At 40.4% G+C, this 26,813-nt stretch overlaps 1 non-coding gene across 1 annotated transcript; it reads right to left on the reverse strand.

Annotated features, from left to right (window-relative positions):
- Window positions 1-11,285: 11,285 nt before the first annotated feature.
- LOC142168624 (small nucleolar RNA R71) lies at window positions 11,286-11,392 on the reverse strand. The gene has a single exon (XR_012698461.1). It is a non-coding gene; the product is annotated as a small nucleolar RNA R71 (small nucleolar RNA).
- Between the last annotated feature and the right edge of the window lie 15,421 nt (window positions 11,393-26,813).

Consider the following 26,813-nt stretch of genomic DNA (forward strand, 5'->3'; position numbering starts at 1 on the left):
AAAAATGGTCAGTGGCTCCATATTATAAGTCAAATCACCATCCAACTGAACCATGTTGAAGTCCAAGATATGAGACAGATCGCCGACATACTTCTCGAGCATGGAAACATGAAATACTAGATGAACACTCGATAGTCTAGGCGGCAATGCATGCCTATAAGACACATCTCCTATTCTATTAAGCACCTCAAAAGGCCCAATATACCGAGGGATAAACTTGCCCTTCTTCCCGAACCTCATAACACCCTTCATGGGTGAAACTTTGAGCAGTACGTTCTCCCCTACCATGTAAGCAACATCACGAACCTTCCAATCGGCATAACTCTTCTGTCTAGACTACACCGTGCGAAGCCGATCCTGAATAAACTTAACCTTGTCCAAATCATCCAGCACCAAGTCAGTACCTAATAACCTAGCCTCACCCATCTCAAACCAACCCACTAGAGACCGACACAGTCTCCCATACAAGGCGTCACACGAAGCCATCTGAATGCTCGATTGGTACCTATTGTTGTTGGCAAACTGTGCAAGCGGCAAAATCTGATCCCAAGAACCCCCTAAATCTATGACACAAGCGCTTAGCATATCTTCCAATATCTGAATAGTGCTCTCGAACTGTTCGTCTGTCTGAGGGTGGAATGTTGTACTCAACTCAACCTGTGTGCCTAATTCTTGCTGCACTGCTCTCCAAAACTATGATGTAAACTGCGTGCCACGATCTGAATTGATTTACACTGGCACACCGTCAAGGCGAACAATATCGCGGATGTAGATCTCAGCCAACCTCTTCGAAGAATAGGTAATCTTAACTGGAAAGAAATGCGCGGACTTGGTCAACCGATCCACAATCACCCAAATAGCATCAAACTTCCTCGATGTCCTTAGGAGCCCAAATACAAAATCCATGGTGCTACGCTCTCATTTCCACTCCAGAATCTCAAGCCTCTGAAACAATCCGCCAGGTCTCTGATGTTCGTACTTCACCTGCTGAAACTTTAGGCACCGAGCTACAAACCCCACTATATCCTTATTCATCCTCCTCCACCAATAGTGTTTCCTCAAGTCCTGATACATTTTTGCGGCTCCCGGATGAATGGAATATCGCGAACTGTGGGCCTCCTCAAGAATCAACGCACACAACCCATCTACATTGGGTACACAGATCCGACCCTGCATCCTCAACACCCCATCATCCCCAATAATAACCTCCTTGGAATCACCATGTTGAACCATATCCTTAAGGATGAGCAAATGGGGATCATCATGCTGACGCTCCTTGATGCGATCATATAAGGAAGACCTAGAAACCACACAATCTAGAACTTGACTGGGCTCCGAAACATCTAATCTCACGAACTGATATGCCAAGGTCTGAACATCTAATGCAAGCATTCTCTCACCAATAGGAATAAATGCAAGGCTACCCATACTCACCTCCTTCCTACTCAAGGTATCGACTACCATATTAGCCTTCCCAAGATGATACAGAATGGTAATATCATAGTCCTTTAACAGTTCCAACCATCTCCGCTGCTAAAAATTTAGATCCTTTTGTTTCAACAAGTGCTGGAGACTCTGATGATCCGTAAATACCTCACAATACACACCGTAGAGATAGTACCTCCAAATCTTCAATGCATGAACGATGGCTGTTAACTCCAAATCATGAACAGGGTAGTTCTTCTCATGGGGCTTCAATTGGCATGAAGCATAAGAAATCACTCTTCCCTCCTGCATCAAGACACACCCAATACCAATCCGAGAAGCATCACAATATACCGTATAAGAACCTGGCGCTGAAGGCAACATTAGAAGTGGTGTTGTGGTCAAGGAAGTCTAAAGCTTCTGAAAGTTCTCCTGACACTCATTCGACCACCTGAATGGAATACCCTTCTGGGTCAACATGGTCAAAGGTACTGCAATGGACGAGAAACCCTCCAGTAAGCGATGATAATATCCGGCCAAGCAGAGAATACTCCGAATCTCAGTAGCTGAACACGGCTTGGGCCAACTCTGAACCGCCTCTATCTTCTTTGGATCCATCTTAATCCCCTCGCTGGACACCACGCGCCTCAAAGACGCCCCCGAACTGAGCTAAAACTCACACTTGGAGAACTTTGCATAAAGCTTCTCCTCGCTCAACCTCTGTAGTACAATCTTCAAATGTTGGGCATGCTCCTCCTGGCTATGTAAGTACACCAGGATGTCATCAATGAATACTATGACAAACAAATCAAGTTATGGCTGAAATACACTGCTCATCAGATGCATGAAATGTTGTTGGGTGTTGGTTACCCTAAATGACATCGCTAGGAAGTCATAGTGACCATAGCGGGTCCTAAATGTCGTCTTCAGAACTGGTGCACCCCAAGGCGATACGCTAGGCTGATACGGAGGAATAGAAATGGGCTGAGTACCCGACACCAAGTCAATGCCATAATCAATCGTCTGCAGGAAACACATCCAGAATGTCTCGTACTACCAAAACAAAATCAATAATAGTAGTATCAGCACCAACATCTCTCACAAAGGCCAAATATGATAAACACCCCTTCTCAACCATCCGTTGAGCTTTCAAATATGAAATCACCCTACTGGGAACATAATCCAGCGAACCTCTCCACTCGATCAGCATTGCCAACGTCACGGTCTTAGCGTGACAATCCAGTATAGCATGACATGGAGACAACCAATCCATACCCAAAATCACGTCAAAATCAACCATATTAAGCAATAAGAGATCAACTCTAGTCTCCAATCCTCCAATGGTCACAATACACGACCGATACACATGGTCCATAATAATAGTATCGCCCACCAGCATAGATACATAAATAGGTAAGTCTAAGAACTCACGGGGCATATCCAAATGATGAGCAAAATATGATGATACATATGAATAAGTGGAACCATGGTCAAATAATATAGAATCATCCCTGTGACATATCGAGACAATACCTGTGATCACTTTGTCTGAAGAAACGACCTCTGGCCTTGTAGGAATAGCACAGAATCGAGCCTAACCACCACCTGATCGGCCTCCCCCTCTAGGGCGACCTCTAGTTCCCTGAGCCCCACCCCGAGTTGGATGAGCGGGTGGTGTAGCTGCTAGTGTAGAAGTCATAGCCTGACCCCTCTACTGAACTGGACCTCCCAAGAGATGGGGACAATGCCTCCTGATATGTCCAAGCTCCCCACACTCGTAGAAACCCCGATTCGTCAATGGTGGAGGGGACTAAATAGGATCCCAAGAGCCAGAATAAATACTAGAAGAACCTGACATAGACCAACCCTGAACTAATGGAGCACATGATGAACTCTGATCTGGGAGAGCACTGAGAGACGACTGACCCAAACGTGCGCTGTATAAACTATGGCTATCTGATGCACCACGATGAACTGGACGAGCCATTTGAGTGGGCCTATAAGGACGACCCCTGCTGTGGCAGGACTGTCCTCCAAAAGGAACACCTTTGAAACCACCCGAACCACGAGGCCTCTTGGCCTCCATCTCTCATACTCCTGACTACAGACCAGCTCTAGTCGTCGAGCAATATCAACCACCTCGTCGAACCGAGCACCTGATGCATTCTCCCAAGTCATAACAAAATGCAACTGATAGTTGAGGCCATCAACGAGCCTCTTAATCCTCTCCCGCTCAGTGGGAACCAACCAGATCGCATGACGAGCCAACTCTAAAAATCTCATCTCATACTGGGTCACAGACATACCCTCATGGCGTAGCTGCTCAAACTGTCTACGCAACTCCTCCCTGCGGGTCGGTGGCACAAACTTCTCCAAGAAGAGAACGGAGAACTCGTGCCATGAAAGTGGTGAAGCACTAGCTGGCTTGCCCCATTTATAGGTCTCCCACTATCTCAAGGCTTCCCCCCATCAGCTAAAAACTAGTAAATGAAACCCCACTAGTCTCCAGAATACCCACCGAGCGAAGAATCTGCTGGCCGATATCAAAGAATTCCTAAGCATCCTCTGACTCAACCCTACCGAATGATGGAGGCTTGAGCCTCTCAAATCTCTCTAATCTCCTCTACTGCTCATCACTCATAACAGGACCCACATGGGTCTGAGCAACTATAACCGGCTGTGCTGGTAATACCCCAGTGTCTAAAGTCCCTACATCACCTCCTCTAGAGTATGGGAGGCAGGAGTTTGAGCACCTCCCCTAGCCTGAGAAGTGGCTGGTGCAGCCGGAACTGAAACCGCCTGAGCAAGGATAGTGCAAACAGTCAATATCTGGGCTAGAGCCTCCTGAAGGCTTGGAATCATGATGGGCATCATAATGGGCACAGCTGGTGCCACCGGCTCAACCACATCTGGAACCTGTTCCTGAGCTGGAGCAACTGGTGGGTCTACAGGTGCTGCTCTAGCTGGTGTACGAGCTGCACCTCGGCCTCTACCGTGGCCCTACCTGGTGGTACTGGTGGCCGTTCGCCCGGTCCAGTAGCACAAGTCCTCACCATTTGTGAGAGCATAGAATAATAGAAGTTTAGTTTCCGGAATCATCAAATTCACACGACAAGAATAAAAGAATGTGAAGTTTTCCTAAGGTTTTGGCAGCCTCTCGATGATAAGTACAGACGTCTTCGTACCGACCCACAAGACTCTACTAAACCTGCTCATGACTCGTGAGACCTATGTAACCTAGGCTCTGATACTAACTTGTCTCGACCCAAAACGCAATGTGTCGTGATCGCGCCTATCACAAAACTAGGCAATTACACAATCATAATAACACTAGGCATTTTTATATTAAAAATAAGATGAAGCATGTTTAACAGAAATAACTCTCATAAATAGCCGATATGAACAACTGCGACTCGAAAACAAACTTCCCAAAATTCGGGTGTCACTGAGTGCATGAGCATCTATTCAATAACATAGTCTGAAACAATGTCTAAGAAGGTAGAACAGTATAAGTAAAACTGAGAGATAGAGGAGGAGAGTCGAGGTTTGCGGATGCCAAAGCAGCTACCTCGATAATCGCAGAATGGGTGAAAATCCAAGATTAGCAACCACCTTTTCCGGAAATACCTGGATCTGCATACGAAGTGCAGAGTGTAGTCTGAGTACAACTAACCCAATAAGTAACAAGACTAACCTTTGGGCTGAAAACAGTGACGCGTTCAACCAATATAGTACAAATACAAAGTTTAACAGTACATAAATGACAGGAAATAGGATAATAATATCTCCAAGAAAACTCATAATTTGTTCGTACACAGTACATGAAATGTAGAAGTGCTTCTAGGTTTAACAGTTAAGCTCAACACAGATAAAATATGCCAAGTGTGACTGATATGAGGAATATGACATCTTTATATCTATATGCCAATATACAAACCGTATGTGATGCAACACAATGAAAACCTCACGTACTCACACTCTGGGAGTACTCAATCTGACTGTCTCAATTCTCGCTTGTCACACTCATTCACTCAGCACTGTACGGTGCCTGCTATGGCGTGCAGCCCAATCCACATATAGCCATAAGGCTTGTTGCAGCGTGCAACATGATCCACATATAGCCATAAGTCCTGTTGCGACATGCAATCTGATCTACATATATCCATAATTCTTGCTGCGGCGTACAACCTGATCCACAATCTCACTCACAACACGGCTATCGGGACCCAACTCAATGATCAATCTATCCAGTCTCTCGGGCTCACATTCTCATGAAAAGTAGCCCAAACAATAATATATAGCACAACAATAATCGTAACAGAGACTGAGGTATAATATGCAAATGATGGATGTGACCGAGTACAAAATTGCCATCTAAGCAAATAATTTAAAAGCAAAAGTGACTGCAGTGGGTCTCAATAGCATTAACATATAGCCTATCATGATTTCTAACCTGAATCTGTACCTCAATTACTCTAACACATAGAGATCACATGAATGGCAACAAGGTCCGATGACTACACAATACCAAGAAATCAACCGGATCTCAATTTTTACGGTGCATGCCGACACACCCATCACCTAGCATGTGTACCTAACACCAATCACATAACACGTAATTCAAGGATTCATACCGTCAGAACCAAGTTTAGAAGTGTTACTTACCTCAAACCGTTCAAATCTCTACTCCAATAAGCCTTTCCTCGCGAATCGGCCACCGAACGCCTCGAATCTAGACACAAACAACTCGATACAATCAACACAATATATAGGAATCAATTCCATATAAAAATGCTAAGTTCTTAATCAAAAGTCAAAAAGTCAACTCAAAACGTCAACCTCGGGCCTATATCTCGGAATCCAATAATCGTAACAAAATCCGAACACCCATTCAACCATGAGTCCAACCATACCAAATTTGGCTAATTTCGACACCAAATTGTCACTCAAGTCCCCAAATTTTACTCTCCAATCCCTAACCCAAAATACCCAAAAATCCACCCTAGAAACACATATATTAGGATGGGAATTCAACGGGTAATCAATATTATTGAATAAAAATGATCAAAAGTTTCTTAACTTAAGAAATTACTCAAAACGCCTCTCCATAATCGCCTTCAAATATAATCTACCCTGCACCTTTCGCACTTATGATCCACTTAACTGCATCTGCGGTCCCCCTTTTGCGGATTCCTCATTGCTTGTACGATCCACAGCCTCCAGCCTACTTCCGCATTTTGTGATCATTCATGTGCAGATGCGAATCCGCATCTGCGAAAACACCTCCGCACCTGCTCTCCCCCGGTTCCCTCACCGAGCTCAGCACATGCGCCTCTACACTCCGCATTTACGATCTCGCAGGTGGGGAAAATAACCTAGCACTTGCAACCTCTGCCCAAATCATTCCATGCTGCACTTGCGATCCCCTTCTCGCTTTTGCTAGCTCGCACCTGTGACCAGCCCCTCGCAGGTGCGGTCACACCAGCAGTTCCCTAGCTTCAGCCCTTCGAATTACACAAATTCAATCTGATTCATATCCGAATCATTCCTGAGGCCCTCGAGACCTCAACCAGATGTACCAACAAGTCCTAAAACAAGATACGAACTTAGTCGAGAACACAAATCACATCAAACAATATCAAAAACCCGAATCATACCCCAATTCAAGCCTAGTGAAAACTAAGGAATTCCAACTTCTACGATCGATGCCGAGACCTATCAAATCAACTCCCATTGACCTCATATTTTTCACACAAGTCATAAATGACACAACGGACCTATTCCAACTTCTGAAACCAAAATTCGAGTCTTTTAACCACAACGTCAACTCTCGGTCAAACTTCTCAACTCTCAAAACTTCTAATTTCCCAACTTTCGCCATTTCAAGCCAAAATCGTCTACGGACCTCCAAATCAATATCTGGACACACTCCTAAGTCCAAAATCAACATACAGAGCTATCGAAACCATACAAATTCCGTTCCGGAGCCATTTACATAGAAGTCGATATCTGGTTAACTCTTTCAACTTAAGTATCCAACCCTGGGACTAAGTGTCCCGATTCATTCCGAAACATCCCCGGAACTAAACCAACTTCCCCAACAAGTCACATATCAATACTTGAGCATAGAATAAGAAGTAAATGGGGGAATGGTGCTACAACACTCAAAACGATCGACCGGGTCGTTATACATAGGGTAAGTTTGTTTCTTATCTTAAGGCAACGAAGATGATTAACAAGGGATGTATATACCCTTTGGTTCGAGTCTCGCACACTGATGTTGAGGCACCGACACTTGAGTCTGTGTCGGTTGTAAATGAAGTTCCGGTGGTCTTTTCTGATGAGCTTCCTGGGATCTCACCAGACAGGGAGATTGACTTTGGGATTGATGTATTGCCGGGCACGCAACCTATATCAATTCCACCCTACAAAATGGCTCCGACAAAATTGAAGGAACTGAAGGAGCAATTGAAGGACTTGCTAGAGAAGGTTTTCATCCAACCAAGTGTGTCACCTTGGGGCACACCGGTTCTCTTTGTAAGGAATAAGGATGGGTCATTGAGGATATATATCAACTATCTGCAGCTAAACAAGGTCACAATGAAGAATAAGAACCCGCTGCAAAGAATAGATGACTTGTTCGATTAGTCGCAAGGTGCTAAGTACTTATCCATGATCGATTTAAGATCAATGTATCACCAGTTAAAGATCAAGGAGCAAGATATTCTGAAAATAAATTTTAGGACTCGGTATAGGAACTTTGAATTTCTAGTAATTTCATTTGGGCTAAAGAATGCTCCAGCAGCTTTCATGGATCTTATGAATCGAGTATTCAAGACTTTCATCGACCCTTTTGTGATAGTGTTTTATTGACGATATTCGTGTGTATTCATGAAGTCGAAAGGACCAAGCCGATCATCTCAGGGTAGTTTTGCAGACTTTGTATCAACACAAGTGTTATACGATGTTTTCGAAATGTTAATTTTGGCTCAAGTCTGTCACCTTCTTGTGTCATGTTGTCTCCAGTGAGTGAATCAAGGTTGATCCTCAGAAGATTGCGGCGATAAAGAATTTTCCTAGTAGACGTACAACTCCGACAAAGATTCGCAGTTTCTTGGGCTATTTGAAACTCAATTTTGACCCTTTGTACTTAAAATTAACTTCGTTATTAAATAGTAAAATATAGCATTTCGCACATTTTTAACTTTAATACAATTTATTGATAATTATTCCTATTTTTACATAATATAGGAATTTTTATCATTTTATTGCAATTAGTTAAATACTACAACTTTGGCATATTTTTCTAAATTCAAAATAATTTATTGATAGTTTTCGTATTTCCATAATATTAGGATTTTTATATCAATTTATTATCATTTAAAATTAATAAAATAACTACTACAACACTATTTTAGTTGGTCTTTTCAAATAAATACTGCAATCCATATTTTTTTCAATTAAATAATCATCTTTTAATTCGTAGCATAGTCTACTAACTACATGGAAGCCATTATAATTTATTTCAAAATACAGATCAAATCTAGTCAAACCCAATGTCCCGTCAATATCCGATGTGACAACACATTTGATATGACTAGGCAATTGAAGTGACATGTGATGGTGGCATGACACCCCTTTTACCCAATAGGTAAATTATTTATCCAAAGGTAAAATATCATTTTTTGTCTTTCCCTCAAAGCTTAACTAGTAAGCTAAATAAATTGCACTGATATACGTGCATAGATAGATAAAATAAAGAGTGTCTGGTATTTTGCCCATAGTTTTGAATTGGTAGTTTTACTTGTGACCCCATATATTTCTTTTAAATTTTCCCTTTTGATTTTGTTAAAAAAATAAGCACCACATATTCCCTACACCCACTCACTACATATACAAACACACATGATGGTAGGCTATAATCTCGTATTTTAGTCGCTTATTTGCACTCTAATTTACTCTACTTTACTTGTGTTTGAGCTTTAATTGATAGTGTTTTGTCAGAAATCAAGTCTCTGGATTTCAGCACTAATGCCTCGCATGGCGTGTCGTTCCATGCGACGCGCCTGTGCAATATTTACAGAGTAAATGTCCTATTTCGGCTAGGAAAGGTGATTTCGTTTGGGCCCGACCCTACTTGGTATAAATACATGGAAAAATATTATTTTCTGGACTTTGACATACTTTAGACCTAAGGAAACCAAGAAGGAGTTTGATGAGCAAAAGCACAAGTATTTCATCATTCCTTCCTCACTCAAGACCCGAGTTTGGATTGAATCTATGTTTTCCTATACTTTACTTATATTTTTTGATGAATTTCTCCACATCTATGGAGTAGTTCTCTTTAGGATTTGATGGATTTGGTGTATTGATGATTGTTAGTGGATTATAACTCTATTTTTATATATTGAAGCATTTTTGGATGATTTAATTATTACATCTATATTCACTTGTTCATGTAATCGAGAGAGGCATAACTTGTGATATCTTTGCATTATATTGTTGGTTGAGTTTATTAACTCTTCTTATTAATCGAAAGAGACTAGTTGAATCATTGATTAAACCTAGTTAGGAGGATAATCGAGAGAGTTTCTCCTAAAGACCAATCCACTATGAATTGTTGCATATCTTCACGTACATAAATTGGTACATCTTGCGAGGTTAAAACTTAATCAAGAGAGGATTTTTTTAAACGTCTAAACTAAAAATTGACTGAATTCGAGAGGCTCACTTAAACATTAGAAGTGAATTAAATAGAGTTAGATCCCAAACAATTATATTGCACCTATCTAATCAACCCAGATTTTCTCCCATTGATAACTTCTTTGCTTGTTCCTTGTTGTGATTGCCATTAGTCAATAGCTTTAGATTCTTAGTTCATTTTAGTTATTCATCATATAAATCTCAATCGTTGATTCTCCTGGATAACAATCAAGCTAGAAATTATGAAAATACTATTTAACTCGAACTTTTGTGGATACGATATTATACTATACTATCTCTGACTAGCGAGCATAATTTAAGTGTGTATTTCGAGCTCGTCAAATATTGGCGCAGTTGCCGGGGATTGGCAATCAATAGTGTTTGAAATTGTTTGTAGTGCTAATTAGGGAATTTTTCTTTTTATCTTATTTTATTTTTTCCTTTTTACGTTTGGTGTTCGTTGATTGTGCGCAGGTTACAGGTGTAGATTGGTGCATGACTCGAGCTTCTGCGAAAGAAGTGCTACCATACGAGCCTGAGATAGAAAAATAAATGCGACAGCTGTAGAATGAAAGAAATCTCACCGAGACATTAAAAAAGGTTGGGCAGTCCTCAACCAAAGAGCTTATGGCTGGAAACGCTGAGGATAATGTAGATTTGGCTGCCAGAGAAGCAGCCCAACGAAGAGAACAAGCTGCACGGGATGCTGAGGTAGCAGCTATTAGAGATGCGCAGAACATCTATGAAGAAGAGATGGGTCTCAGACTTAATCAACATCAACCCTTGCCTGGGAGACCACTTGGCGATTATTCTAGACCGGTCTACAATCAAGGATTATCTAGTGTCCGACCACCTCCAATCGCAGCTAATAATTTTGAGTTGAAGCAAGGGTTGCTCCAAACCCTTCAAAACTATTGTGTCTTCAGGGGGGAGATAAATGAATATCCAAATAACCATCTAATGGATTCGAGGAGATTATGAACACCTTCCAATACAATTGTGTGTCACAAGATGCAGTTTACTTAAGGGCATTCCCCTTCACTCTCAAAGATGATGCGAAGCAGTGGCTTCGAAGCTTACCTAATGGATCGATTTGAACATGGGATGAGATTACCAGAACATTTCTTGATAAATACTTCTCATCAGCTAAGACGGGCAAGTTTAGAAGAGAAATCCATAACTTCTGCCAGAAAGATACTGAGACTGTGTTTGAAGCATGGGAGAGGTTTAAGGAGATTGTTAGAAAGTGTCAACATAGTGAAATTCAACTATGGATGCAACTCTAGGACTTTTGTAATGGATTGACACCGGCCTCACGTAGAACATTGAGCAATGCAGTTGGAGGCCCTTTGATAAAGAAGACTCCAGAAGAGATAGTCACAATTCTTGATGAGTTGTCTGAAGATTCAAATCAGTGGCCTTCTGAGAGTGCTGAAAGAAGAAGATCGACGAGTGTTCACTAGGTTGATCCTAGCACATATGTGCAAGTACAGCTTGATGCTATGGCTAAAGAAATACGGAAGCTGACCTTAGCTACAATACAAAGTGAGCCTCATGCAACTTGTGATATATGTGGAATAAGACATCCTACTCATGAGTGTTATGCCTCAACTGAGGAAGTGAATGTTGTGGGAAATTATAATGCAATGGGTCAGAGGCACCCCGATTTTTCATGGAGTTCACCTGGAGGCACTGCAAATGCGTGGCAACAAAATAAATCTAGACCTCAGGGAGAAGGAGCTCCAGTCTTCCAAAATCAGCAGAGGCAGCAGTTTTAGCCTCAACAGTTCAATCAGCCTGGTCTAGAAGATCTAATGAAGGCCTTCATTATCAAGAAAGATGAGAGGTTGGATGCTCACAGGGAAACTATCAAAGAATTGGGCACTGGTTTTCGAAACTTAGAGAGAAAAGTGGGACAGACTGCAACAATATTATCTGAGAGAGTCTCGGGTACTCTGCCAGCTGATACTGAGAGAAATCCCAAAGAAACAGTGAATGTTGTGACCTTGAGAAGTGGGCAAGTGTTGAAAGATACCACTCCAATACAAAAAGAGGTGGTAATTGAAAAGGAAAATAGGGAGCAACTAAAGAATGATATTGATAAGAAGAAGAAAGGCAAGAAGGGAGCTGACAAAAAGAAGGAGGAAACTTCGACAAGGTATGAAACTAATGAGAGCGAGCATATGCCTCCTCTACCTTTTCCTCAAAATCTATATAGAGAAAAGCTGGACAAGGAATTTGAGTGATTTCTGGATATGCTTAAACATGTTAATGTAAATTTTCCATTCACAGAAGTTCTCTCCCAAATGCCAGCTTATGATAAATTCTTGAAGGAGATCCTTACAAAGAAAAGGAAAATTGAGGAGACCTCAGTGGTCAAGCTTACAGAGCATTGCAGTGCGATATTACAAAACAAACTCCCACAAAAGTGTGGAGATCCAAGGAGTTTTACTATACCTTGCTCTTTAGGATTTATTAATTTTGATAAATCTTTATGTGATTCTGGTACCTCAATTAACTTAATGCCTCTATCTATTTACAGGAAATTGGAGAAAGAGATTGGAGATATAAGGGCAGTGCCAATATCTTTGCAGCTGGTAGACCAAACGACTCTAATACTCGAGGGGATAGTGGAAGATGCCTTATTTCGGGTAGATACGTTTGTATTTCCTATAGATTTTATAGCAGTGAATATGGAGGAGAAGGAGAAGGTCCCCCTCATCTTAGGAAGACCATTCTTAGCAACGGGTATAGCAATATTAGATATACACGAGAGAAAACTCATGCTTAGAGTGGGTGAGGGGACTGTAACTTTCGAGATAAATGTAGAAATGGGAGTGAAAAAGGAGAAGCCAGCTGCAATTGTTGAATGGAAAGTGAAGGGCTCAAAAGAGAAGGTTCCAGCGAGTGAGAAAGATAAGTGTGCGGTGCACTCCAAAAAGGCTTGGAAGAAGTTGCCTGCATGGATGTGCGTGTTAGTTCGAAGGCGAAGAATGGATCCCGACTTTGACTGAGACCCAGACTAGATGTTCAGGAAAATTTTCTTTACCTTATGCTTTTTAATTGTGTGTCATGGGTATATGCCATAACGTAAAGTGTGGGGTGGGAGATAATTGTATGTATGTATATGTGTTAGTTTTGTTAGTTGTAGTAGTTAGAAAATTGAAAGGAAAACCATAAAAATTGAAAAGGTTTCGATTTCTCCCAACAATGGATATCATTCGATGGGTTTCTTGAGGGAGTAAAGTCGAAGGAAAAACATAAAAAGATTGTCTTTTGTTAGGTAGTGTAATAATTACCCCTTGATTTTTCTTTGTACCGCGGTTCTTTTTCAAGGGTTTTATTTGAACTGGCTATAGTTAGTTTTTATTTTTTAGGAGTAGAAAACCTTGTGCTATGATTTTAATTGAAATAAATATCTCTTAACTTTATTATGCCTTGAGAATAGTGAGTGCTTTAGTGTGACGCTTAGGCTCAATTTTTGACTCTTGTATAAGTACCTTAAATGTTATGATCTTAACTTTGCTTAACTGCTTTGACTAGAGTGTCTTGATGAGTCCGATCCTGAGTGAGTTATGGCCATGTGGGTGTGAGGTGTTGTGTTATTCTGTGCATTGTATTTGATATCTATAACTTGCCCTATGTATTTGCAAAGCGAAATAGTAGTTTTCTTCAATCTTGGAAGTGATTTAGACGTTTCTTTCTCAAGCCAGTTATATGCTTTTACCGACCGTATTGTTATGTATCTTAATTAACCCCTTTGAGCCTGTAATCCTATTTCTTTGGCAATCACATTACAAGCCTTACCCATTTGTTCCAATTGCCCATCTATTTGAACCTTTTACCTCTCTTGAGCGCTTCAAATTATTATGAACTTTGAAAAAGTTGTGGGGTGGTTGGTTTGAATTTTGAGGGGAACTAATAAAATAAGGATAAATGTGCACTGTTTCAAAAAAGTAAGAGCCACTTGAATTGAAAAAGAAAGAAAAAAAAATAATTGTATGATTGTGAAAAATATTCCTTGATACTGGTAACTCTGGATGTAATTGTGCTTAAATAAGTATGGAGTTAATGTATATTGATGTGAATGTGGAGTTTTGGTTTGACATACGTGTGAGGTTTTGAATGGTAAATTGTATGTATTAAAGTACTTAGGGAGGTATAGTCACTCTTATATCCAAATGTATCCAACCCATCCCACAGCCTACATTACAACCAAATGAAGTTCTACTTGATCCTTGACTGAATAAGCTCAATTAGTAGAGTAGTGCACTACGGGCAAGCCTATGGTGCATCTTTTGTGGCATATGAATGTTGTTTCGGAGAGTGAGCAAATTCTTTCTATCTTGAGTTCTTAATTGTTCTTAATTTTCATTGTGTGGGGAACTACTCTCTATTGTTGTGTGAGGGAACTTGATTCATGAAGGAAAGGTAATGTCGTTGACCTCTGTGTTAGAGTAAATGAGCGGGTTATAAATAATGCATGGTGCTTTTGAGTCAAATCTTGAGGCTAGGATGTTACAGTATTGTACTTAATCTGTTTTAACTATTCTTGATGTGATGAGTTATGAGAGTTGTTTAAAAAGGTCGTGTCTATGTGAAATATAGTTTGATTGCTCGAGGACAAGCAATAATTTAAGTGTGGGGTGTTGATGGTAGGCTATAATCTCGTATTTTAATCGCTTATTGCACTCTAATTTACTGCACTTTACTTGTGTTTGAGCTTTAATTGATAGTGTTTTGCACTTATTGTGTGTTTTATGCCTTGTAGGAGTGATTTCGAGCTATGTAGATGTTACAGAATAAATTCGCTTGATTTGGAGCTTTGAGGTCTGAGTAAAAGTCCAAGGGTAGCCGGAATCGTGTTCGGGGGTCGAAGACCACATCTGGATATCAAAAAGCAAGGCAAATTCCGTACTCTGAGAAAAGTCTACTGCCGTGGCGCGTGGGGTGCCGCGGCTGCCCATATTCCTATTGTATGTCAGATATCAACTCTATGGAATTCCCCACTTATGTCCCGCATGGCGTGTCGCCCCATGTGGCACGCCTGTGCAATATTTACAGAGTAAATGTCCTATTTCGGCTACAAAAGGCTCATTTCATTTGGGCCCGACCCTACTTGGTATAAATACATGGAAAAATATTATTTTCTGGAATTTGACATACTTTAGACCTAAGGAAGCCAATGAGGAGTTGGAGGAACAAAAACACAAGGATTTCATCATTCCTTCCTCACTCAAGACCCGAGTTTGGATTGAATTTATGTTTTCCTATACTTTAATTATATTTGTGATGAATTGCTTCATATCTATGGAGTAGTTCTATTTAGGGTTTGATGTATTTGGTGTATTGATGATTGTTTGTGGATTATAACTCTAGCTTTATGTATTGAAGTGTTTTTGGATGATTTAATTGTTGCATCTATATTCACTTGTTCATCTAATCGAGAGAGGCATAATTTGTGATATCTTTGCATTATATTGTTGGTTGAGTTCATTAATTCTTCATAGTAATCAAAAGAGGCTAGTTGAATCATTGATTAAACCTAGTTAGGAGGATAATCGAGAGAGATTCTCCTAAAGACCAATCCACTACGCATTCTTGCATATCTTCACGTGCTTAAATTGGTTCATCTTGTGAGGTTAAAACTTAATCGAGAGAGGAGTTTTTGCTGAATGTTTGAACTAATAATTGAGTGAATTCAAGAGACTCACTTGAACATTAGAAGTGAATTATATAAACTTAGATCCCAAACAATTATCTTGCACCTATCCTATCAACCCCTATTTTCTCACAATGATAACTTCTTTGTTTGTTCCTTGTTGTAATTGTCATTAGTCAATAACTTTAGATTCTTAGTTCATTTTAGTTATTCATCATATAAATCTCAATTGTTGATTCTCCTGGATAGCAATCAAGTTAGAAACTACGAAAATACTGTTTAACTTTAATCCCTGTGGATACGATATTATACTATACTATCTTTGACTAGCGAGCATAATTTAAGTCTGTGTTTCAAGCTCTTCAACACACACTACACTAGGAGGGGGGATACGATTTTTATAAAGGGTGTGAAACCCTAATATATCATCTCTTCATCTCTCAATTTGAGAGACGACCACATCTCTCTTTCAAAATGGACTCTCCCCGTCGCTCCTCCACACTGTCGCCATCAGAATTGGTCACCGTCTGGCTATCAGTTATCTTTCTCTTCTCCTCTCCCTCTCTTAACTGCGGTGATTATCCGAAGAAGTAACAATGGAAATATCACTGGCGAAGGCTCTTCTCTTCATGTCCTCCATTTTTTTCATACATGGCCGGAGATACTCAGATTTGGCCGGATTTGTGAACTTTCCGGTGACTCTCTTCTTCTTCTTCTTCTTCTTCATCTTCATCATCATCATCTTCTTCTTCTTCTTATTTTTCTTCTTCTTCTTCTTCTTATTATTTTTCTTCTTCTTCTTCTTCTTCTTCTTCTTCTTCTTCTTCTTCTTCTTCTTCTTCTTCTTGTCTTTATCACTGGCGAAGGCTCTTCTTTTCATGTCCTCCATTTTTTCAGACATGGCCGGAGATACTTAGATTTGGCCGGATTTGTGAATTTTCCGGTGACTTTCTTCTTCTTCTTCTTCTTCTTCTTCTTCTTATTCTTCTTATTCTTCTTCTTATTCTTCTTCTTCTTCTTCTTCTTCTTCTTCTTCTTCTTCTTCTTGTCTTTATTTCTTCAGATCTGTTGTAAATATGATCGACGAAGTCTCTTCTTTTCATATCCTCCATTTTTTCAGACAAGGCCGGAGATACTCAGATTTGGACGGATTTGTGAATTTTCCGGTGACTCTCTTCTTCTTCTTCTTCTTCTTCTTCTTCTTCTTCTTCTTTATCTTCTTCTTCTTCTTCTTCGTAGATACATACATTATTTATTTATGCATGTTTGATGTTTGTTTATATGTGACAACACTTAGGGCGAAATACATCTAGTTAAATAATCAATATTCAACATGTATGTCAAATAAATGTGTAGCTTGAATCTATGATTAGATTATTAGATACGCTTTCACAAATTGATTAATTGACTAGGATCGATACGAATCTAATTAACTAAGCTAGTTGTTCACTACATAAGCATGGCATTCTTTTTCCTAATAAGATAATTGTATATTTTCTTATGTATGTGCTATTATGTTTAGTTACACTTTCACGTCACTCCATTTGTAAATCACATACTTTGATCACTTCCCTTTAGATAGATACATGCTTGGCACAAATCCAGGATAATTAGCCCTTTTCTATGGATAATACATAATATGATTAGTTCACATATAATTTCTGTAGGCGTATAAAATTTACGGAATTAAATTCAAAAATTAATTTGGACTATATTTTAAATTCAAGATATATTGGTCCAAATAAATATTATGGGTTAATATAATTTGATTAATTATATAAATGCAATATATATGGATTAAATAAATAAGTCATAATCCATTGGACTAGCCCATTTAATTGGGCTAAAGTGATGAGCCCACTTCATTAAGCCCAAAATGTCATCTTCGTAAGGACCCAATTTGGTGCCATGTGTCATATGACGTATCATGCCAAGTCAAGCGGAAGAGCCAATATGATCATGCCATGTATCAAAATGACAAGGCATGCTAAGTCACATTAAAAGGCTAATGAAATCACGCCACGTGTGCAAGTGACATGTTCTGGCCAATCAAATGCGGCCTTGTCACACTTCGATTTGATTGGTCGGAAAGAGTTTGTTCTTATCATAACTCTTCCTTCCCACAAATATAAATAGGGGTCTTCATAACCCAGAAAAGACACCAGAAGTTATAACAAAAAGCAAGAGAGAGCTAATGGATCAAACGTCGCAAATTTCTCTACAAGTTTCAAGCTTCAAGCAATCAAGTTCAAGTTCAAGAAATTAAGTTCAATCTCAAGGACAAAGAACAAATCAAGTTCAAGTTCAAGCGATCAAACTCAAGCTCAAGAACGAAGAACAAATCAAGATTCAAGGAGTACGAGTTCAAATCAAACTTCGTGCAAGTGGAATTGAAGATCATCGTTCGTGGCAACAACTACATATTCAAGATCAAGCTCAAAAGCCCTTGAATTTATTTACTATTGGAAAGAAGAATCAGAGGATTCATAAAGATTGTACCCTCAAATTATTTGAAATCAAATACTACGATTGTTGCGATATATTTTTCGGTCTCGATTATTTTCTTGACACAATTTATTGTCTACAAATTCTGGCACACCCAGTGGGACAATATCTACCTCTCATCTCAACTTTTCAATCATCAAAGTTCAAGAACATTGAAACGGCTTCAAAAAAATCAACTCCAGTTCAACTTTACCAAGGCTGCTAATTCGAGGTTCTATGTTGATGTGGAAAGCATCCTCGATGTTACATTTGGAAGCTTTGGACCAGTTAGGAGGAGCAAAACAAGCTCGTTAGGACAACAAGCACCCCAAGTGTTGTCAGCATCAACCATTATTTTCGGATCTTCATCCTCAAAAGGAGCAAGATCTTCCAGAAACGTACCCGAAGGAGGAAGTGATGTTGCTGAAAAGATCAAGAAAACTCTTGCTCTGCTTGACCTCTCCGGATCCAAGAACTCGATTGTGAAGGAAGATGATGATGCTTCAAGTGATGGATCCTCCCCACTTACACCGCATAGTGTGAGCCATTCGAGAATCAATCCGTGTGACAATCCATGCTACTCCCCATTATCTACAACAATCATGCAAGCCATGGTGACAAACACTTCATCTGTGGAAGAGAAGTTGGCAAACTTGACGGAAGCAATCGCTGGCTTGACCAAGTGCATGCAAAATCAAGATGCTAGAATCGACAAGCTAACAGATGGGGTGGGAATCTTGATGGAAGAAGAATCCACCCACGTACCTGGCAAGCTCCCAGAAGTTCCAAAGAGTGATTCTCTTCCAAGACAAGTAGCATCCGCTAAGGCTGTCCCTGTCTCATCTGAAGGGATGATTCCAATCGATCAACTGAAGGAGTTTATTGAAGGAACCATTAAGAATAAGTATGGAGTTACTGCCAAGTCCTCCCTTACATACGCAAAGCCGTACACTACAAGGATCGATATGTTGAAGATGCCCGATGGCTATCAACCTCCAAAGTTTTAACAGTTTGATGGTAAAGGCAATCCAAAGCAACATGTGGCGCACTTCATTGAGACATGCAACAATGCTGGGACTTATGGAGATTACCTTTAAAATAGTTTGTCTGCTCGCTAAAAGGAAATGCTTTTGATTGGTATACAGACCTCGAGGCGGGATCTATTTATAGATAGGATTAACTAGAGCAAGAGTTCCTCAATCGCTTTTATGGCACAAGGCGCACTGTGGGCATGGTGGAACTCACAAATACTCGCCAACGGAAGGGTGAACCAGTCATTGACTTTATCAATCGTTGGAGGAATGCAAGCCTCAACTGTAAAGACAGGCTTAGTGAAGCTTCTGGCATAGATATGTGCATCCAAGGCATGCATTGGGGATTGCGCTACATCTTGCAAGGTATCAAGCCTAACACATTTGAAGAACTTTCAACTCGTGACCATGACATGGAATTGAGCATGGCCTCTGCTAGAAATAAAAGGTTGCCCATCTATGAACCTCGCAAAGGTAAAGACAAGCAAGAAGTCAGGAAGTGGGGCAAGTTCGTACCCAAGTCTGGAAGCAAAGAAGCTATGGATGTCAACACATCACCTGTAAAGTTCACGACGAAAGTGAGCAAAAAGCAGAGTGTGAAATCCACTTCTTTTCAAGATAAGCCAAGTGGAAAGTTGGCTATAAAAGAAATGCAAGAGAAGTGCTTTGTCTTCAAATACTGCAAATACCATTGACTTGTGAGCCACCCTCTAGAAAAGTGCTTTGTCTTCAAGGACAAAGTTACAGACTTGGCTCGCCAGAAGAAGATCATGCTTGAAGATGAGAAAGAAAGCGCAAACCAAGTCTCTATCACCTTTGGCTCATTCAGTCCGGATGAATTATGTGGTTTTAAAGAAAGTAAAGATAAAGAATTACTAGAGAACGACAAAGCTGAAGTCAATCAATCTTATGATGATGAAGGTTGGGCGTTGGTGACTCGTCGTAGGCACCACAAAAGGAGCCCACGAATAGAATCAACAGAACAACCAAAAAGGAATATAATGGTGAAAAGACCCAGGAGATGGAATCCAGTTAAGCATTTGAAGAAAGAAAAAGTAGAGGTGCACCATCCTCAAAAGCCACGACATCCAGTGACCTTGGAGGATTTCTTGCCATGTTGGTTTCACATAAAGCTTTCCCGTGATAGTATTGAGGCCTCTTGTTGCAATGCTGATAAAGGGGAAGAAAAGAGTGATGACCTACCATTGGCACTATCTCCAGAAAAGCTCATCAAGTCTATCCCTCAAGAAGTTAACGCGTGCGAGGAAAAAGTTACGTTCACAAAAGACGACCTTCTACTAGGTGACACTCTTCATAACCGCCCGTTGTACCTGGTTGGCTATATGTGTGATGAAAGGGTAAATTGAATTTTGGTTGATGGAGGATCCTTAGTGAACTTCATGCCAATTTTCACTATGAAAGAACTTGGTATTCCCATGAACAAAATCTCTGAAAGTCATGTGATGATCCAAGGATTCAACCAAGGGGGGCAAAGAGCCATAGGTGCAATCAGGTTGGGAATCACCATTGAAGATATGCAATCAAATGCATGGCTGCATGTGATCGATGCAAAGACTTCATACAACGTCTTGATCAGAAGGCCTTGGATAGATGAGAATAAAGTGGTTCAATCCACCTACCATCAATGTTTGAAGTACTACGAGGGTGAAGTCGAGAAGAAGATAGTTGCTGATGATGAGCCATTCACCGAGGCAGAGTCACACTTCGCCGATACAAAGTTCTACTTGAAGAACCGCATTGTGAAGGATCTAAAAGTTGATGATGGCATGAAAAGCAAGAATGACGAGGCTACAACTAAAAGAGCTGAGGTGATTGTAGGTAGATCCAAAGCTGTTACTGAAGAGGTACAACCCAACGCAAATAAATCTCATAGAGGAGATATTGCGTCTTATGGCAAGAAAGTAAGTCATGCACTCTAATATGTCATTAAAAGAAAGAAAGATAAAGGCGAATCATCTAATCTCTAAACTAACGTGCTAAAGGAGTTAACTCTTCCGGTAAAATGAATTGAGGCAGTAAGGTTTCCTAAAAGCCACTTGCAGCCCAAAATCATTTGCAAAATATGACACTCCCTACAAAACGAACAGATGAAGGTTTTGATCCTAATGCTTACAGGTTATTTGCAAAAACTGGATACAATCCCAATGAGCCGTCAAAGTCAGGGAAGCTCCCATCAAAAGATACGATGAATCAACCACATGACGGTTTGGGATACAAGCAACTGTCACCGATGCGCATCTCCATAAGAAGGGCGAGCAACAATTATATCATTGTAGAAGACGATTCTGCCGCTTCTAACAGGCCTTCAGTCTTTGATCGACTTGGAAAATCAACTATGAGAACTTATGTATTTGAGAGATTGGGTCCATTAAAGAAGATGATTAAGTTCCATAGAAATTATCGAAATACAAAAACAACTGCTTTGCCCAAAATTCAGAAGATCTCTAAAGATTTCCAAAGTTTGGTTCCTTCTGGAATGAAGCGACAAACAAAAGTCATGGTTTCGTGTGATGAGGTACTGAAGGTGAAGCCATACACTGTGGTCTACACTAAAGAACGTGATGAAGACAAAGAAAGTATGGGTTCTTCGTATCATGTTACTGCACAAGGCGAGCATGGTGTTTTATCTCTAATGGAGGATGACGAGAAATTGGACGATGTTTCACTGTGTTATCACATATCCTTCAACAATGGGGACCCTCAAAAAGATGAAGATGCGAAAGATGCTGCCCTGGAACTTGAAGAAGGGGTGAAGGCAACGATTGATGCCTTAAAAGAAGTTAACCTTAGCACTGACAAAGAACCAAGACCCACCTACCTAAGTACTTTACTAGAAGTTGATGAAGAAAGAACTTATATTGAGTTACTCAAGGAGTTTAGGGATGTCGTTGCTTGAAGTTACAAAGAAATGCCTGTCTTGGACCCTAAAGTAGCAGTCCATCACCTTGCGGTCAAGAATGGCGCTCGTCCTATTAAGTAAGCTCAAAGGCGCATTAGGCCGGACTTGGTTCCCCTGATTGAAACCGAAGTTAACAAACTCATTGAAGCTGGATTTATTCGGGAAGTTAAATAGCCAACGTGGGTTTCAAGTATTGTCGCTGTAAGGAAGAAAAATGGCCAGATTCGAGTGTGCGTCGACTTCAGGGATCTCAACAATGCGTGTCACAAAGATGAATACATGCTTCCTATTCCATAGCTGATGATCGATGCTACTACTGGGTATAAGGCAACATCGTTTATGGATGGTTCACCAGGCTATAACCAAATTCGCATGGCACCAAAAGATGAAGAGCTTAATGTATTCCGCACTCCCGAGGGTATTTATTGCTACAGGGTAATGCCTTTTGGCTTAAAGAACACTGGTGCTACTTATCAAAGGGCTATGTAGAATATTTTTGACGACCTTCTCCACAAAAATGTCGAATGCTATGTGGATGACTGGGTGGTAAAATCAAGAAAGAGGGGCGACCACTTGAAAGACTTGAGAATAGTGTTTGAGTTGCTCTGGAGGTACCAACATAGGATGAATCCATTGAAATGCGCCTTTGGAGTTACTTCCGGAAAGTTCATTGGTTTCATTGTCCGACATCGAGGGATAGAAAGCCAAAGTAGATGCAATCTTGAAAATGCCTGAACCTCGGGATATTCACGAATTGAAAAGTCTGCAAGGAAAGTTAGTGTACCTTAAGAGATTCATCTCAAACCTAGGTGGGAGGTACCAACCATTCACTCGCCTTATGAAGAAAGGTGTCCCTTTCAAATAGGACCAAGCGTGTAGCAATGCCTTTGAGAGCATTAAATCCTGCTTGATGAAGCCTCCGGTTTTAGTAGCCCCTATACTTGGAAAGACGTTGATACTATATATTTTAGCACAAGAAAGGTCTATTGGAGCGCTGTTGGCCCAAGAAAATTGTGAGGGGAAAGAAAACTCTCTTTACTACTTAAGAAGGATGATGACAACAAACGAGCTGAATTATTCGCCAATTGAAAAGTTGTGTTTGGTGCTAGTCTTCTCAATTCAAAAGTTGAAGCACTACTTTCAAGCTCATGTTATTCGTCTTGTTTCTAAAGCAAATCCCATCAAGTTCGTGATGTCAAAACCTGTTCTTAGTGATCGACTAGTGAGATGGTATCTCCAATTTCAACAATTCAAGATTTTGTACATCCCTCAAAAAGCTGTAAAAGGACAAGCATTGGTAGACTTCTTGGCATATCACCCTATACCTGATTATTGGGAGCTAACTGATGAACTGCCTGATGAGGACGCAATGGTCATTAAAGTTCAACCTCCATGGAAGATGTACTTTGATTGTGTTGTACATCGCGGGGGAGCTGGTGCTGGTGTAGTATTTATCACTTCTCAAGGTGAAGTTCTGCCCTACTCTTTTACGTTGACGCAACTCTGTTTTAACAAGATTGCTGAGTATCAAACACTAATACTTGGACTTGAAATAGCTGTCGAAATGAAGCGGTTGCAATTGCAAGTCTTTGGTGACTCTCAGTTGGTGATCAACCAGCTTTTAGGTAGTTACGAGGTTAAGAAACCTGAACTACGCCCATATCATGATTATGCTAAAACATTAATGGGTGGGTCGGTGACGTGATTATTCAACATGTTCCAAGGAAAGAAAACTAGAAGGCTGATGCTTTAGCTGCCCTAACTTCATTGTTAAACTTGCCTGATCAAGCGCAAGTTATTGTCTGCCAAAAATGGGTAGTATCGTCGCCAAATGAGGTTGAAGGTGAAGGAAATGAACTCAAGCATCTTGTCGCTATTTCTGAAGTTGAGAAAGAAGAATGGCGATAACCCATTATCGACTACTTAAGCTATGGGATACTTCCAGAAAATCTGATGAGAAGGACTGAAATTCGTCGTCATGCACCTCGCTTCCTTTACTACAAAGATACTTTATAAAGAAGGTCATTCGAGGGAGTACTCTTGCGATGCTTAGGGAAGAAAAAGCACTCCAAGCTTGCAAGAGGCACATTCTGGGGTATATGGGTCACATCAGTCTGGACCAAAGCTCCACTTCCATATAAAAAGGATGGGATATTATCGGCCAACGATGGTAAAAGATTGCTTGGACTACGCACGAAGATGTAAGTTTTGTTAATTCTATGCTAATTTTATTCATCAACCTCCTGAAGTGTTGCACCCGATTGTGGCATCCTGGACGTTTGACGCTTGGGGATTGGATGTTGTTGGACCACTGCCAAAGTCCTCTGGTGGGCACCTATACGTCTTGGCTGCAACTGACTACTTCTCAATGAAGTAATCTATCGCTTTGGCATTCCTCATTGCATAATAACGGATAATGGAAATCCATTCGATAATAGGTTGTTGAACAAGATTTATGATCTCTTTGGCTTCAAGCAACGTAACTCTTCGATGTACAATGCTGCCCCTAATAGACTAGTTGAGGCATTCAACAAAACTCTATGCAACTTGTTAAAGAAAGTCGTCTCCAAATCCAAACGAGATTGGAATAACCATATGGAAGAAGCTCTATGGGCATATAGGATGACTCACCGCATGCCAACACAAGCGACTCCTTATTCACTTGTTTATGGAGTCGAAGTCGTCTGGCCACTCAAGCGTCAAATACCTTCATTACGACTGGCTATTCAAGAAGGGATCACTGATGAAGAAAATGCTCGACTTCGATTAGCAGAGTTGGATGCTCTTAATGAGAAGAGGTTGGAAGCTCAACAGAGTCTTGAATGTTATCAAGCTCGATTGTCTCGCGCCTTCAATAAAAGAGTTCGCCCGAGATCCTTTTAAGTAGAAGATCATGTCCTTTCCGTACGAAGACCTATAATTACTTCCCATAAACCTGTAGGGAAGTTAACTTCAAAATGGGATGGGCCATATGTCGTACAAGAAGCTTATTCAAGTGAGGCTTACAAGCTAGTTGATGCAGATAGCATGAGAATCGACCCAATCAATGGCATGTTTTTGAAGAAGTATTATCCTTGAAGATGCAATGCTCCTTGATGCATGAGATTAAAATGCATGTTCCTATACTACTGGCCCGTATGAGTCTAAATTGTGTACGGCCCACCCAATAAAAAAAAGAAAAAAAAATTTCCGCTAGGTTGAAACCCTCGAAAGGGGCGGCATAGGCAAAAGTTAGGACATAAAAAAAAGAAAAAAAAAGTCCGCTAGGTTGAAACTCTTGAAAGGGGCGGCCTAGGAAAAAGTTAGGACACAAAAAAATAAAAAATAAAAAAGAAAGTCTGCTAGGTTGAAAACCTCAAATTGGGCGGCCTAAGCAAAAGTTAGGACATAAAAAAAAATATCCACACATTCTGAACTACAGTATGACTTGATCCTCTTCACCGAGATACGTAGGCAGCTTACAGTTTCATTCTGATTTCAGTCGTATAGGTTCAAAAGATACATATTGCCCTAGTCGTTGTTCAAATGAAGTATGATAGATGTAATTCATTCAAACAACACTTGAAAATCAGGCTGAAATTTTATTCTTCTTTTGAACTTTGGATCTCATATGACTTAGAGGGGGCAAGCCTTCATGATAAACCAGTGTCTTTTTATAGGGCGATTATAGTCTTTTAGGAGGCTACCAAGTATTTGCACTGAAGTTCAGGGATTTACTATGTCCTGATGTTCACCAAATCTTTAAGTCCTCCGGTCTTCAAGCTTGCTGCTCTTCAAGTTGAAATGTTTAAACCCTCCAAGTCTCCAAGTTGAAGTCTTCAAGTTCGTCGGTCTTCAAGTGGAAGTCTCCAAGTTGAAATCTTCAAGTCCGTCGGTCTTCAAGTTGAAGTTTTCACTTCGCCACTCTTCAAGTTGAAGTCTGCAAAGTCTGTCAAATCTTCAAAGTTTCCAAATATTCAAGTCAATGTCGTCAAGTCCACGAAGTCTTCAAGTTGAAGCTTTATAATTTTCCAATCTTAAGGTGGACATATAAGTCCCTTTGCACCTTAAGTTGGCCTCTTCGTGGGTTTGTACTTAAAAGGAAACTATAACTTTCCAATCTTAAGGTGGACATATAAATCCCTTTACACGATAAGTTGGCCTCTTCGTGGGTTTTTCCTTAAAAGAAAACTATAACTTTCCAATCTTAAGGTGGACATATAAGTCCCTTTGCACCTTAAGTTGGCCTCGAAAACTATATTTTCTAATATTAAATAAATTCAAGGCTCTCCGATAGTCGAGCCACATTGAGAGTAATCTCTCCGATAGTCGGGTCATTTTGAGAGTAATCTCTCCGATAGTCAGGGCTCATTGAGAGTAATCTCTCTGATAGTCGGATCATTTTGAAAGCAATCTCTCCAATAGTCGAGCCATATTGAGAGTAATCTCTAAGATAGTCGGGGCATATTGAGAATAATCTCTCTGATAGTCGGGGCACATTGAGAGTAATCTCTAGTCGGGGCACATTGAGAGTAATCTCTCCAATAGTCGGGTCACATTGAGAGTAATCTCTCCGATAGTCGAGCCATATTGAGAGTAATCTCTCTAA

The sequence above is a fragment of the Nicotiana tabacum genome, chromosome 13, assembly GCF_000715075.1.
Source record: "Nicotiana tabacum cultivar K326 chromosome 13, ASM71507v2, whole genome shotgun sequence".
Taxonomy (NCBI): Eukaryota; Viridiplantae; Streptophyta; class Magnoliopsida; order Solanales; family Solanaceae; genus Nicotiana; species Nicotiana tabacum.